We start from the raw sequence: 17,018 nt of genomic DNA, 5'->3' as shown, positions 1-17,018 counted from the left end.
ACTACTGCTTATTATAATTACGATTGCCTACCTCGTGCATGAATTTATGTCACACTTACAGAAACTAAAACATTCTTGAAAGTACTGGAATCCCTGGGACCGACATCTTGCCAGTATTAATGTCGAAAACAGACAAGAATGGTTTCGTATTGTAGATGCATTAATAGTAATATTGACTGCAAAATTACTGACAGAGATTGAATAAAATGTTTTTAAGTAAATGAGGGTCCAACTTCATTATACAATTTTCTATGGTCGGGCAGTTTCTCCAGAAAATAACTGAGGTACACTCTGACCCTGTTGAAAAGTTCATGTGACTGTTTCAGAGGTCAGTATTCATCACCAGCATCGATTTCACAGCCTGCAGTAATTCTATGAGACATAGACATGAATGATGTTGTAACTGTAAAATGTAAACTTTCACGGCCGGAACTGTCATGATTAATAAAATGGGGACGAAACGTTGGTTTACAATGCGAAATCCATCAGACCACGGCATAATAGCCCGGAAAAGAATTTTATTAATCATGAATGATGTTGTCGAATCTTAACGTCACTGCGGTACTTGTTTTACTGTTTTTCTTACTCTGTTTATTAAGCCCTCAGTATTCTGTCCCAAATCTCAGTATTATCAAAACCTTGGGCGCACTCTAACGACATACATCTTCACTCCATTTATTGCTGCCTTCCGACTGGCAATGACTTAGAGTCCCTACCGCTAGTTGCGTCTACTTGTGTCTAGTTGCGTCTACCTGCTAATCACGTGAGTAGCACGGAAAGGTTGACAACAACAAAACATGAAATTTTCACGTGATCGTCAGAGAAACTCTATACTCTCCCGGACAGCTACTTTTCTTTAAGCCACTTGTACAATCAAACATCTACATCAAAGGGGCACTGAGTTTAATGGCGAAATTACAACCATAGATAATGGTCGATTACAGGAACGTGACGGCCGCTATGGCCAAGTGGTTCAGCCCGGAACCGCGCTGCTGCTATGGTCGCAGGATCGAATCCTGCTTCGGGCATATATGTGTGTGATGTCCATTGGTTAGTTAGGTTTAAGTAGTTCTATGGGACTGATGACCTCAGATGTTAAGTCCCACAGTGCTTGGAAAAAATGGTTCAAATGGCTCTGAGCACTATGGGACTTAACATCTGTGGTCATCAGTCCCCTAGAACTTAGAACTAATTAAACCTAACTAACCTAAGGACATCACACACAGCCATGCCCGAGGCAGGATTCGAACCTGCGACCGTAGCAGTCGCGTGGTTCCGGACTGAGCGCCTGAACAGCTAGACCACCGCGGCCGGCATAGTGCTTGGAGCCATTTGAATTTTTTGTATAAGGATGAGACAGGAACGATAATTTGAAGTAAAAAATCTTGTAAACATGAGCCCTAAAATGCGTATCTTAAGAGCTATGAGCACTTTCCTGCTGTAAAACAAATTTCCTCTATCAAACAAGTGCTCGTAGTTCTTAGGGTACGTTTGTCAGAGTCCATGTTTACCAGAATTTTTTGCTTTGTATGATCGTTCCTGTCATGTCCTTGAAAACTGGCCATTCCTCCTCGGACGTCCTTTATACTCCTTTACATATGAAGTATTTTAATCACCTGTGCATTAATGAATATGTGTTATCTGACGTCTCTTACGGATATGGTCACCTTTCGGCTGTCGTACAAGTGATGAGCGTGGTTTAGGATTTATTTTTGACACCCTAGGTATAGTTTCGTCGGTGAAGTGTCATAAATAGACAAAATATTCACCACTGGGGGGTAGGTTGGACACGGCCGCGTAGAAAGGCACAATAATGGAGCTCGATGCTGTGAGTGATAGGCAATTCTGGTCCTTTGTCAGACGTGCACATTGCTATCTGGTCATCACAGAGGTTACTGTGGCAGCAGCACAAGATGCAGCAGCTGAAGTGTTACCCTAGTACGAGGTGAAACGGTGCTCTAGAAGTACTATTTCAAGCCTGTCGCATAAAAGGAACCATGAAGGCAGAACGTTGATAAAATAGTGAAAAAACAGAACAAATAACGTCGGAACACGTTTTGAAGAGCCAATGGCACCGACCGACCGCCGTATCATCCTCACCCCTTAGGCGTCACTGGATGTGGATACAGAGGGGCATGTGGTCAACACACCCCACTCCCAGCCATTTTCGGTTTTTGTAACCGGTATAGCTACTTCTGAATCAAGCAGCTCCTACATTGGCCTCACAAGGACTGACTGCAACCCGCTTTCCAACAGCATTTGACAGACCCTGAAGGTGACACATTCCATTGCTAGCCAAGCCCAATGGTGCTTAATTTCGGTAAGCTGACGAGAACCGGTGTTACCACTGCGGCAAGGCCGTTGGTTCTGATAAAACATTACCAGACAATAAATGGTACACAGCCATTACAGAGTTAAACAACAGATCATGGAACTTTTTATTACCCTACCTTAGTACTTAGTAATGTTATACCAGTGGTATTAACAGATTATCGTCAGAAACGTATTTGAAGCGCACTGACACAGCTACATACTGTCATCAGCTTAAACTAAAAATGGAATTATCGATGTCACACGACGTGCCACAGAACCTGTGCACCAGATCAAATGTCAGTAGCAGGAAATAAATAAACCAAAATAAAAAAGGTAACAAGTAACCTTAGAAGATAAGGTCGGTCCGCTGCATAGTTCATTAGTGACAATGAAACTTGTCGTCTTTTTCCCTTAATTTTTCCAGAAAGAAAGTGCAACTATTACTGTGAGTAAGTATCTATAGCCCTATAGTTTGTCATTTTTGCAGTTCAATTTATATCAAATTGAAGAGAATGTCATTCCTTTATTCTCCTTTGAGCGAAATTTTATCTACGTTGTGCAGTGACGTCAGTTGAGTTAAATGGTCACGTAATGTGTCCCGTCTCAATTTGTTCTTAATTTGTGCACTCTATAGCTAAGGTCAATGTCGACGCCCTGAGACAGTGAAACAATAAGTCATTCGCCGTATGTAACTGAGGGAATCCGGGCATTATGGGGTATGTTCCCTTTCTTAGCACTAGTTGATACTTTTCCTACGAGTTGTGTGCTGAACAGGTAGCTGCCAGATGTAAAGGAATATGTACAACGTAAGGTGCCGTAGTTGTTTCGTTGATGATTATGAGTGAGGTAAGACGAAGGATAAATTCCGAGACCGGTGCTTCGTCTACTTCTGTCTCATAGTACCAGATTGGCGCATCTATGGACAACAGTGTTCTATAATTTTTCTCCGTGAGGCACTCTGCAGTTATTTGAGACACTTAACAGCTCATATTCCTGAAGGTATGTTATAGGACTCTTACTACTCGTAATATATATAAAGGACCTAGTGGATAACGCAGAACGTTCCACGTGCGTTTTCGCAGATGATGCTGTTATATATAGAGAAGTCGCAACGCAAGCAAAATGTAGCGAGTTGCAGACGGATTTGTAGAGGATCGAGACTTTAGAGCAGACAACTTCTGTTTTGCACTTCGAATTAATGTGGAGAGGAGTATATTCAATTCATGACAACAGATAAATTCGGCAGCGGTGTCTCTAGGCTGATTTCTTCCGTTGATCTGGTTCATTATAGTCATAGACATTTTTGTATTTCAAAAGGTAGAAATGTTTGTGTTACTTCTAAATATCATTTACGTTAGTAAATTCAACTATAGTTTTTAGCAGACCCATTTTAAACTGATTTAAAGTACCTGGATGATTCTTCTTCTCGGAGCTATTGCATTTACGGCTTCTGAACATATAAAAACCAGAATTAAATATGCTATCATAGCACAAATGAGGCGAATGTGTCTTGAACAGATTTAGGAATGTAAAGAGTTAGTGATGTAAACGAAGCGAACTTGCTTTTAGAATTATCAGGTAATTTCAAATACATTTAAATCAAAAAATCTTGACATTCGCCCTGTTTTTGCTTGTTAGTACCCATGTCATGTTATAAAATGCGTCATGTCAAGTGAAGTGACCTGGTACATGATATCATGTTGCACGACGTAATACATGCCGTCAAGTCATACAACAAAGCATTTGTCATGTCGAGCAGTATGACACGACGTGTCAAATTTTAGAATGCATGCATCCTCATTCTGGGGTACGTACTATTACATACGCGCTCCCATTCCCGACTACTTTCTACTGTAGATGCATCCCACTTCCCAGAAGCACATAAATTTCTGTCTGTTTGGTCTGACACTCTTGAAAATACATGTAACAGCGTGTGGGTCAATTTTGTTCTACGATGGGAGAATTTTTCATTCGGATTCCCAGCTTTTAAACTGCCATAATTTAGACATCAGACAGACGTAACTTGGGAACCGATGTAAATTTTTGTTAACTCGGTATAGTTTTCTTTATTGTCTTCCTAACTATGCTGGTCACGCATGGCGATAGGCAAAGCTTCCACAAAACAACAATACGACCATTCCCTACATGTAATTGCTTACTTCCTTGCAAAATTTGAAGACATTCGTACTAGTTTAAAAGATAAAAATGCCACGCGTAAAAAAAGACTCACGAAAGATGTGTTTCTTGCAGGTAAAATGCTAGATTTTTGAAAGTGAGTTTTCAGTTTAATGAGAGTCACTTTAAACTGTTTCCACGCGCTCAGTTGACCTAAGAAGGAATTTCACGTGCTTTATTTAGCTCGAATTTAATTAATCTTATCTCGAGATCGAATAAAGATTATTGGATAAAAAGTTCCGTTTTATCTTTAACACTTTATCTACTTTAAAGTTTGAAATGATCTGTACTAGTTTAAATTACAGAAGCTGCGCTCTTCATAAACCCCACAGAGAAGCTTTTTTCCCATGTATTCGCGCGCAAGATCCGGACGATCCACATACAAATGGTGCAATTAGCCGAACATTAATTTCAGACCATTTAAAAGGAAATAATCGATTTACACAATCTGCTTAGACACAAGCTCGGGCTCGTCATTCAGACGTTGCTCAAGATACTGTAACATAGCAACAAGGCGACAGATGCCCGAATGACTACAGAAATGGCTGGCGGTCCGGGATAAACCAGAGCCCTTCCACCTAATTTTCGTAGGAACCGTGCATCAAGACCCTCTCCCCCACAAACCGTGACTCTGCGCGCGGCCAAACGTATATGCTTCAGTGCTTTCGCGCTCTAAAAATGTATTCACATAAGCTTATAAATAAGAAACGAGTCTGCAAATAACAGAAAATCGAACCGAAATAATGGGCTACCCGGTGAAAACCGAAAGGCGCGTAAGTTCACAGAAAACGTTTCCGGAATCTCCGCTTTACAAATCATGCATCGATAGGTTCATTACTGGTCACAGAGCAACAGCCTTGTCTCGAATAACACTTAAGTATATTACGGTTGGTAGAGCACTTGCCCGCGAAAGGCAAAGGTCCCGAGATCGAGTCTCGGTCCGGCACACAGTTTTAATCTCCCAGGAAGTTTCATATCAGTGCACACTCCGCTGCAGAGTGAAAATCTCATTCTGGAAACATCTCCCAGGCCTTGGGTAAGCCATGTCTCTGCAATAACCTTTCTTTCAGGAGTGCTAGTGCTGCAGGGTTCGCTGGAGAGCTTCTGTAAAGTTTGGAAGGTAGGAGACGAGATACTGGCAGAAATAAAGCTGTGACGACGAGGCGTGAGTCGTGCTTGGGTAGATCAGTTGATAGAGCACTTGCCTGCGAAAGGCAAAGGCCCCGATTTCGAGTCTTGATGTGGCACACAGTTTTAATCTGCCAGGAAGTTTCATATCAGCGCACACTCCGCTGCACAGTGAGAATCTCATTCTGGATATATTACGTTTGTTAAGGTTTCTGGTTATTGTGAAACAGTTCCATAAGCTCCGTTCAAAATATTTCGGCTTACGTTTTTCCTTATGACCTTAAGTTGTAGGCAGTGTGAAGGACAGGTACTGCACACCGATGTCTAACTCCGTCCGCCTCCCACCCCATTCTCCCTAATGACTCTCCCGTCGGCGCGGAGCTAAATAGTCAAAAAGAAAAAGGGAGACATAAGATAAACAGCCCGAAACAAGAAGTGACCAATGAGGGACTACGGAGGACGCGACAAAACTTGGAGGAAGTCTTGCCGGCGAGGTGTTAGTGCGGGTAACAAATGAACGGCTGTCGTCAGGACAAACCGCCCGTTCGGCCGCTACACAGCGTCGGCGGGTCTCCGGTCCGCATTCCGGGGCCCCGCGCGACAGAGCACCACTAATTCAGCCGAAAACCAAACACGGGAGATTTCCGTGCCGCAGGCTGGCAGGAGCGGAGGCAGAGGCGGCGAGGACGGCGAGAATGATTGAGCGGCGCGCCGCCCGTCCATACGGGGACGCCGGGGCCTGATGTATTGTAATGGCGCCGGGCGCCAGCCCTGTGTGCGGTGCGGGCAGCCTGCAGTTTATCTCGCCCGCGACAACTGTTTATAGACTGTTTGACGGTGCGTGGACGTGCGTAGGGCAGCGTGCGGGCGGACGCGCTAACATACACCGCCAGTTCTCTGCTACCGCAGCCGTAGCGAGAGCAGAACTACAGCAACAGAAAGCAGCAGCAGCGCGTCTCTCCCCCACCGTGGAGCGGATTAAACGGCACGTATCGCGGAACATTGGTCACCGTTGTGGGAAGAGGTGGAGGGAGACAACGTGAGGGCTTCGTCGGTTTCGTGTTAAATGAGAAGAATTTTGAATCTCGAAACCGAAATTAATAAAGGCGGCGTGAAAGGGTGGGGGCCGGGGAAACACTTGAAACACATAGTGTCATGTGTTCTCCTCTTTTGGGCATTTCTCATGGCATGTCACTCAGTGCGCATGGCTAAAGTACGAGGGGCGTTCTGTACATTAGACAACATTTTTTCCCCTCGGCCGATTTCAGTGCGAAATTTGCTGTGAGACATCGTATAGTATGACCGCTTTAGTCCTTATAGCTCCATGAAGTTCCGGTAAGTGGTGTCGCTATACGTATCTTTCAAAGTAGCATCTGTAATGGAGTTGCGTTCCAAGCAGAGAGTTGTCATTGTGTTTCTTTTGGCGGAAAACCAGAGCACAGAATATGTTCATAGGCGCTTGCAGAACATCTGTGGAGACCTGGCAGTGAACCAAAGCACGGTGCGTCGTTGGACGAGGCGTCCACCATCATCGCAACAAGGCGGCACAAATTTTTCCCACCTCCCGCGTACCGGCCGGCTGCATACAGCTGTGACACCTGCGCAGACACTCTCATTCGAGATGATCGACGGATCACAATCAAACACTCCGCTGCACAACTGGAAGTACCTGCTGGTAGTGTTGACAAACTTGCCCACTATCTGGGGTACTCAGAAGTGTGTTCCTCCTCATCCACAGTACAGTCCGGTTCTCGCACCTTCCGACTTGCATCTGTTCCGTCCAGTGAAGAACGCACACCGCGGGAACGTGCGTGGATGATAGGAAGCTTATTGGCGTAGCAAGACGTTGGCTCCGACATCGACCAGTAGAGAGGTAGAGGCGCTCGCAGTCAGACGGCGTAGGGCCATCTGATTGAACGAATATTAAGTTGACACATAGGGTTTTGTAGCTAAAAAAGTGAGCAACAGTATGTTGCATTGGAGTCCTGAATAAAACCAACCTGCTTTCACAAAAAAAATATTTGGGATTACTCCCATCGTATGTTTAGTACGTCTTACGCAACGCCTAAAATTTCGTAAACTGTCCATAATATAGGAACTGCCTTATTACAGACCGATTAGAGTTGTGTACGGGGAAAACGGGGTGTTTGGTGTCCTGTTGCCGCAACATGTCTAATCCTCTACCAGTAATCTTCAGGGGAAGTCGAATGCAAAGGATTGGCTGAAAACTTTCAAAGAGTTCATCAAAGAATTTCGCCGAATGACCAATTTCGGATTATGAATGACGTTCGTGTGTTATTCCTGTTCGGCTCTATTTATAGAGCCAGAACCAGAGCAGTTTTCACCCTGCAGTCATAATCAGAAATCAGAGTACCCTCATATCATATGTATTGCAAGAAGCGACAGGACACATACAAAATCAGACTTATTTTTAACTTTGTCTCTCGTGGTAAAGTGAAACAGGCCGTCCTTACAAAACGTTGCTTTACTATTGCAAACTGTGCACACATAAATCACAGTCTGTCAAGTAACTATCAATTCTTGGTCACTACTTAAAAATGAAGATAATTTGAACAGCAAATGTGTAGTGACATCTCGACATTGCATGAGGCCCCGAAAACTACGTACAAGTACAAACAGCGAAGTTTAACCGTAGTTGTGATAGCAGTCGTATCCTCACCGACCAAACTGGCGAGAGTATGTCATGCAGCGTTGTAGTTCGTTATGTGCAAACAATTAGTCTTATGGAAAAAATGATGAGGTACTTTTTGCACAAAATTTAATGCAGTTAAGTTTTGTACTGGGATACGTTTCCGCTAGGGGCTGTAGTTTTCCAGTTATTCAAGAAAAATGTATAAAAATAGCTTTCAAAGGTGTTTTTCTTGAATACCTGGAAAACCATGACGCACAGGGAAAACGTATCCCAGTAAAAAATATAACTACATTAAATTTCCTACAAAAAGGCCCTGTTTTTTTCTGCAGGACCAATAGATCGCACTGACCGAGCGAGAGAATATGCAAATCTTGCGCATGGTATTTGAAGACATCGTGGGTTGCATGAAACCCAGCTGAAGGGGTTCAGCTTTGGTCTTACATATGTAGACGGGTTAGTTGTTGAAGCAAGCAAAACTGTTCTTGATATGGGGTTAATGATATATTAGTAACTAGACTTAAAGTTTTATCCAACTGTTTGTGAGGATAATGTTTATATTGTGTTGCAGGACGCCCCTGGCCATCCGCAGCCCACGGCAGGCAACCGCCACGGAGATGCGCGCTTTCATAGGTGAGTTACTGTTTCGTTCTTACTGTGTGGAGGCGCATCGATGACGATACTCTTTGTGGCAGTACGTGGGAACATGGGATCGTATGTTGTTACAGTAATCATTAGGATATATACATTAACTGAACATATGTAGCTTATTCGTGCCTTTTTTGTGCGTATCTGGAGCGTCTCTCCTTTGCATCCAATAGAAATCGGTCAACATAGCAGTAGTCGACCGCCATGCGTACCAACGTTCTATGATGGATATGTCCTGTTCGAAGTTCCGGGCTGATGACTAAACGCACCACAGTTCTCTAGCAACACATCGAGGTGGAAGTAAATGAAGTGTATCTGCAGCCTGCGACCATATAAGCATGAATAAGTTAGCCCATGAGGTCCTTGTAATTTTCGGCTTTCATGTTTGCCAAAAAGAGCGTTATCAACGTTAAGAAAACATTGCCGCGCATGTAGCAATAGAAGGGTTCGAATGAACTCAAAATCTAGGTGCCCCAATAGCTGACTTGTCTGTGAACCAATTAATATCCCCTTCTTGATTTCCTCTATGCTAAGTTGTGAAAACTTGTAACACATATCACGAAATGCTCTTTCATTCCTGTGCACAGCATTTACAAATGCTGTCATACATCCCAACGTAATGCGCGATTGTGGGAGAACAATTTTGCTCTGATTGACTAGAGATCCTTCAGTAATATATTTCGGCCTAGGCACCAGAGCAATTAGTATTGGCCATTCCCTCTGTATATAGTGTTTTTCCTTTGCGTGAATGTCCCACTCACACAGGTATCAGCAAGGCCCTTGCAATCCCAACTGCATCGTCAAGACTTCGAAATCTCCACATACCAGCCATTCATGCTTATTGCAATTAACCCAGTTTACAACGGATTGCAGCATGGTATCATTTTCTTTAGCTAAGGCAGCATATGCGACTGAGATGAATGGCCTTTCATTTGCACTGTGCAACAGTACCGACTTCGGTCTTCTTTTGGAGCCATCCATAAAAAGTCCCCACTATCTAGTTTGTAATGTAATATTCAATTCTTCCAAAAAACTGTCATTGTCACCGGAGAACGTAATGTCGCCTTCAGTCCTGAAATAACATGTAATTTTTTCCTCACTCTTCTGAACATAAACACACGCACTATGTCAGTGAGACCGAGAATTTGGCTTTACGTTTTGGAAGATCGAAATCCTCGTCACATCGATGAGTTCACACCGCGTGATTTGGTGTGGTTCTCCAGATGAGAATGTTGGTTTAAATGAAGGATCAGTGTCCCTGGCTGTATGTGTCGGTTCAGCATCATTGCTATAACTGCTTGATGGTGGTACAAATGGGCAATTGGAACCGGCAATCCTTCGCCATGAGCCACAGGGCGAATGACAGCTGGGATGCGAGAATATTGAATATTGCTCTTCCTCTTCGTATTGATTCTTTTCGTCAAGGGAGGTACCATAGAAAAATTGCATTCCGATGCGTGATTTATGGGTTCACGCAAAACAGCAGACACGCCAAACTTCGTGGAGAAGTTGTCACCATGCATCCAAGAATTCATCATAGATGGACACATCCAAGAATTCATCATAGATGGACACGAGTTATTACACACGTGTTGAACTTACGATTTACTTTGGTCTACAATTCAACACCCGAAATAGAAGACTTACCATTACTCACTGACTTAGTCAATTGTCGGCTTCTTGAACCACAGATAACGATCTGTACAAATGTAACAAAAGTTATCAAGTTTGTTTCTGCAGATGCGGGGCGTTCTTTTTTTTTTTATTTCTCTGCTAACCGCCACAACAATTGTTCCAGTATCACATGAATTAACACAGCGGAAGAGCACGCAGACGTGATAAGCAACAATTTCAACATTGCCCCTGGTTTTTGTAGTCGACAACGCTCACATGATGGTGGACTCATGAATTATGGTGTAATGCAGTGTTGCGCAACTGTACGGGAAGCGACCACCTTATTCACTTACGTCAACGGATCTTTGTCACAGTGCCTTTGCATGTAGCCCTTACAATGTCCTATACGTGTGACTGTGGTACGAAAACACTTTATTTACTCTTAACCCTGAGCTAGGAAACAATTCCAACCTTGATATTCGTGTTTAGAACAACCAAATCTATTAAGTACGTGTATTTTTGTATCTGTAAAAAATAAAAAGAGAAATTTTGTGGACCAATGATTTGTAACTGGAGACTCTTCCTGTCCTACCCCCCCCCCCCCCCCCCTCACTCACTCACTCTTGCTGTGTGCGTGTGAGCGCGCGCACGTTTGTGTGTGTGTGTGGGGGGGGGGGGGGGGGTTAGTGTATGTAGATGGCTTCGTTATGTGACAGGTTATTTACTGAATTCACCCGTCGAAGAAGCTATAGAAGGAGGATGGAAGGAATCCTGACCAGCCCTGTCCTAGCTATGTTAGCGGTGTCATTCATACTTTTGTCAAAAATGTGCAACGCTTTTTAGTAGCGGCTGGGTCATTATTCGCCACATAAAGGCACCGGTATAGGTTTTGCTAAACGGACACGAAGCTCCTACACGTAACTTACCCTGATGGTCCCAAACTATAATATCACTTGCTTAATAGCTTCTTGGTCCACCCGTGGAAGGCAGAAAAGCATCTATTCGTCATGGTATGCATTTGACAAGACCTCGGTAAGTTTCCGGAGGTAGGCGGAACCAGATGTCTACGCCTAAGTCACACAGTTCCCGTAAATTACTGACCGGTGGTTTACAGCCTCTGGACTGGCGTCCGATAGCATCCTCAACGTGTTCCGCCGCCTTAGGATGGGTCAATTTTGGTTGGCCAAAAGAATCATGTTCCTTAATCCCTGAAGAACGATTACGGTTTTGTGATACGAACAGTTAACCCGTTGCAGGGTGCCATCGCCTTTGGAAAAGCCATCAAGTATGAATAATGCAGTTTACAGCGATCGGGAATTCAATTACTATCACAGGTCCGATGGAAGCTGAGGTGAATATCCCCAGTACGCTAATAATGCCCTCATCGGCCTGCATTGGTGGTGCGTTGCACATTTCTAGCACTCGTCCGCCTGAATACGACCATGAAGTAGTAGTAGTAGTAGTAGTAGTAGTAGTAGTAGCAGTAGCTTTATTCATCCGTAGATCTCTTTTTACAAGGATATAGAACATATCAAAGTATTTACAAGTTTAGACCAGTATAAAATAAGCTAATTCTTATACACATATATTTACAGACTTCTAATTAGAGACAATCAATAGATTATGCTCCTGGTATACAATACTTTTTTTACAAATAACTTATTAAACAATATAATGCCACACCGTTCACTCATATCTCACTATCAGTCACTGCACAAACTGTACAGACATTGTTTCATAACACTTCACTCACTACACACACACACACACACACACACACACACACACACACACACACACACACTGGTGACCTGCGGGCCACATTCTGTACCGCAGCTTCCCATTTGCTATTCCGAAGGAATGAGTCAGCATCCCTCCATAATGAGTGAGATGTTGAGCTCCGAAAGAGGAAGAGGTGTTAGTATTGTGCTATTTTTAGCTTCAGGAGAGTGTTTCTAGAAAAAAAAAAAACATAAAGTGGGGGTGTTATGTAGAATGTTGGATGTCTTATAATCATTATTATTGTTATTTATTTATTTGTATAACATTATTTTATCAAACCCCTACTCTGTTTCATCTAAGTAATCTTTCAGTGTATAAAATGCATTGCATAACAGGTACATTTTTGCTGCCATTTTAAATAAGTGTATTTTTGCAGTTTCACTAATCTCTTTTGGTTATTTATTGTAGTTTTATTGCCTGGTGGAAAATACTGGTGTGAGTTTTATGTTTATTTTTTCTTGGTAAATGGAAGTTAAGTCTGTCTCTTGTAGCATGGTAATGGACAGAGCTGTTTCTGCAGTAATTACCAATGTTCTTTTTGGTGTGTACAACTCACTGGTAAATGTATAACATGGAGCAGCTAAAATCCCCAGTGTTTTGAACAGATCTTTACAATGAGCTCGACTATTATTTTTTGTTGTTATTCTCATGGCTCTTTTCTGGAGTTTGAAAATTGTGATCATATTTTGTGCTTTTGTTCCCCAAAAAAGAATGCCACCGCTGAGAACTTAGTGTATATATGAATAATATGTATGTAAAAGACACTCCATGTTACAAACTGATGATAGGATTCTAAGGGCATAACATGCTGATGACATTTGTTTTGCACGTACCTTTGTGTGTTCACACTACTTCAATTGAAAATCAATATTCATTCCTAGAAATCTTGCATTTGTTACACAGTCAGTACAGCTGCCATCTAGATTTAATTTAATATTATAATTTTTCCTCTCCAAACTGAAATTCATGACGTTAGTTCTCTTTATGTTCAGTGTCACTTTATTGCTTTATTAACCAATCGTGAACTTCCTCGAGAGTTTCATTTGCTTTCTCTGCAAGGAATTCTCTTGTTTTGTCAGTGACATATCAGCGAATAGAACTTTTTCACCATGTGTAACACCATGAGTAACGACCTGATGTTACGAGAATCGTGACTCATCCGACTAGGTGGCACGTTTCCATTGATCCCCGGTGTTTTCACCGACCTTTAATCACTTCCAATAGATACGATATCGCAGTGTCTGTGTTATTCAGAATTATGATGCAGTATCGTATTTATCCGCCGACATCTTTCAAGCGACTTTCAAGTAAGATGTCTCCCATGTACAAGAATATACATAATGGACATACGACTACAGGTTGTGGAAACATGGCTGACGATATATGGATGTTTAGGTCTGGCCGTGTGTCGTGTTCCAATAGCCAAATCGTATGCCGGTACGGTAGCTCAGCGTGTTCGGTCAGAGGGCTGCGTGCTCTCTGTAATAAAAAAAACTGAGTGAAGAAATCAATGATCAACTTGAACGGATGTCTTGTGACGTCCGCCCAGACCAAACGAAATGAACCACATCGAACAAGGAAAAAAAATTACATGGTGAACGCTCACGATAAGCTAGAAATCCCGGTTCGAGTCCCGATGTGGTACAAATTTTCACTGTCGTTATTCCACTATACAGCTGACGATTGTCCATATCCGCAACTGCGAGTACATTTCATGCATTTCATAACGGCTGTAGTCGCCTCAGTGCCAGTTCCTTCGGACATGCATGCATATCCGAAGGAATATTCTATCGTAGTTCGGAATAATACAGGCACTGCAATGTCGTATATATCCACCGACATCGGGAGGGCATATCACCACTATACAGGAATATAGGTAATGGATGTACTAGTTGTAGATAGATGGTTGACGACATATGGAAGTTTGGGGATAGCCAAATCGTAAGGAGACAGCTCGCTTCAGATTGGAGTCCCTGTCCGGCACAAATTTTCGTTGTCGTCATTCCATTATACAGCTCATGGTTTTCCATATTCGCTACTGTGAATACATTTCATTACTTCTAGCACGTGAACGGCCGACCAGTTTCGCCGTTTCGAGACGCTCGTTCAGAGGATCCATACCGTAACAATCTTCCTTTTGCCGAGTACTGCTAACGATAGTAAATTTCCCCATCCTCATTCGGTGTGCCTCCTCTTGCACACTTTCCTTACCGCTGACACCTGCCGGCAGCAACACAAGGCTGCATACAATCTCTCGGTACTCAGTAGTCATTATGTTCCGAGCCATCTACTGCACTTGTGTTTCACACATGGTATCTTCCACTCTGCAGCCCAAGCTGTACTTCAACAGTTGAAACGTTTGAAGACAGCACGAGTTTCAATTTAGCAACTTTCGTGCGTTTACAATACCAGGGAAAGAGTTACATTCACAAATAATGCAAATGGTAAGTAGCTAGCGTCGGCGTTCCATAAAGACTGACGAACATCAGTCAGGAATTGTCGCTATGAGGATTTCATAATCATCTTAGGGCCATTATAATTATGTCGCCATATAGCTCCATACAGATGCTCCTCTTTACCTTTAGTGACATAGATAATCGCATAGCGAATCGACAGAGGATCTGTGTATTTACGCGCATGAAGATCTAGTCACATTTCAGATTTTTTACGAACTACCCAACTGCAAGTAATAACATTTCGTAATGACGTAACGTCTCTTTATAAAACTGCCTCGGCTACCAACATCCTCTTAGATCTGAAACCGTTATTGGGAAGTCAGTTATTTACAGGGTTTATCGTAAGTAATAGGGAAAACTGACAGGGGCAAAAGCGTACAACAATATAAGCAAAGAAGTTTCAGTATCTCAACTCCACAAACGGGCATTTTGGAGAAAACAGTGAATATATGGTACAAAATATAGTTAAAATATAAAATTTTTGATAAACAATCCATCTACCTCGACTCAAATTTCACCCACGGCATACCTTATCAAGAAATAAAATACTTCTTCAGCACATGTTACAATTTACTGTTTTCTCCTACCTATTAAGGAGGTGTTCCACATGCCACACTAGAAATTCTACATAATACTACACGGTTCTTCAAAAATAACGACCCAATTTCTAAATTCCATATTTGCTGATAGAAACATACTTCAACATGTGATGAACTGAACAGTCTTCAAGTTTTTGCTGTGCTATTACAAATGCTCTGTGTGACCACCAGCAGCAGAACGAACAATATGTAGACTGCAGCTAAATTCGCCACAAACTTTACACAATGTATCTGCTTTTTCAGAAGTTATGACGGCTGTTATTATCTTGTTCATTTCTTCTGTCCACGAGGTAAAGGGGAGGTGAACGCACTTTCCTACACATGTCCCCACAAGAAAAAGTCGGATGGGATCATGTCTGGCGGTCTCGGAAGTCAAGAATACAGAGAAGCGTCTCGGGGCCCCGTGCACCTTATCCCGTTGAGACAGAGAGTCATTGAGAAACTGACATACGTTGCTGTGCCTGTGTGGTGAAGCTCCATTCTGTTGTAAAATGAAGTCATTGGGGTCCTCCTGAAGTTGTGGAAAAGGCCAGTTCTGCAGCATTTGAAGATCTCATTCCAGTCACAGTATTATCTTTTTCACAAAAAAAAGCGTAAAAAACGTTCACTTTAGGTGAGTCTCTTTCGTGCTCAATAATGTCATGAGGGTTCTGGAGTCCCCACATGCGCAAGTTACCGCTAAAGTGAAGTGTTGCTTCGTCATTGAAAATTAACCACGGTAGAAATGTAAAAAGATGTTTATCGTGCTACTGCTGGCGGATACACATCATTTGTAATAGCGTAGCTAAAAATTTTAAGATTTACAGAGTATTTTGAAATGTTTCCCATGTTTGTAGTAAGCTTTCTTCTTTAAATGTGAAGTTTTGATATGAGATCATTCTTTTGAAACACCCTGTACTCTCTCATCTACAGTGAATCACCAATTCTTTCTTACACTGATCATCTCGTGAATCATAACAAGACTGTACAGCTTACTGCTCCAATACTTCAGCCACAAGTTTGAATGCGGCAACCTTAACTTTTGAGGTGGCACTAGGTAGAAAAATGTAGAGGCCAATCTGTAAGTTACATGTCTCCTTATGTTATCAGTTAAAATCTGCCCATGCCGCAGCATTCTTGCACTGTAATCCCATAATGGTCCGAGAGTGGAAGTTGAGTGCAGTTAAATGATGACTTAACATAAAAGTTAGCATTTGAAATCCATATGTACGAATCATGGCAATACTTTATGCTGAAAGCAGTGGCGGCTCTTATCCAGACATTTGGTATTATCTCTTCCGGAATCATGTTTACTGGAATACTTTTGCTCCTACTACCGTATACTTTCATCTGTGTCAGTCTCCCTGTTAACTACGTCTGTCGTTAGCACTAATGATTGGAGTTGCGCTATACCAAATCGAAGTAATAAAAGTCAGTTGGTCGCATAAATTCTGCGCTTTTATTTAACCAAAGCAATTTCTTTTTATGCAAGTACAATTTACGTAAACAACCATAAAATTTCTATGTACTTATTGTTGTTATTTTCTAATCAATAGAACGTGCCTGTTACTAATGATAAGTGAGAAAGTTGTTTATAACTAGCAGAAACAATGATTGTATAAGCTCAACAAAGCAGTAAAGCGATGTTTGATATGTTTCTGTATTGCGTTATTT

General features: G+C 42.3%; 1 protein-coding gene across 1 annotated transcript in view; it reads left to right on the top strand.

The window, feature by feature from the left end:
* The window catches only part of LOC126267303 (uncharacterized), a 364,313-nt gene that overhangs the window by 254,923 nt on the left and 92,372 nt on the right, over nucleotides 1-17,018 (top strand). Inside the window, exon 2 of the mRNA XM_049972379.1 lies at nucleotides 8,838-8,899. The gene's annotated coding sequence lies outside the window, so the exon portion shown is untranslated. The remainder of the gene's footprint in view (nucleotides 1-8,837; nucleotides 8,900-17,018) is intronic.

Source organism: Schistocerca gregaria, chromosome 4 (genome assembly GCF_023897955.1).
Source record: "Schistocerca gregaria isolate iqSchGreg1 chromosome 4, iqSchGreg1.2, whole genome shotgun sequence".
Taxonomy (NCBI): domain Eukaryota; kingdom Metazoa; phylum Arthropoda; class Insecta; order Orthoptera; family Acrididae; genus Schistocerca; species Schistocerca gregaria.
This window is presented reverse-complemented; position numbering and strand designations above follow the sequence as displayed.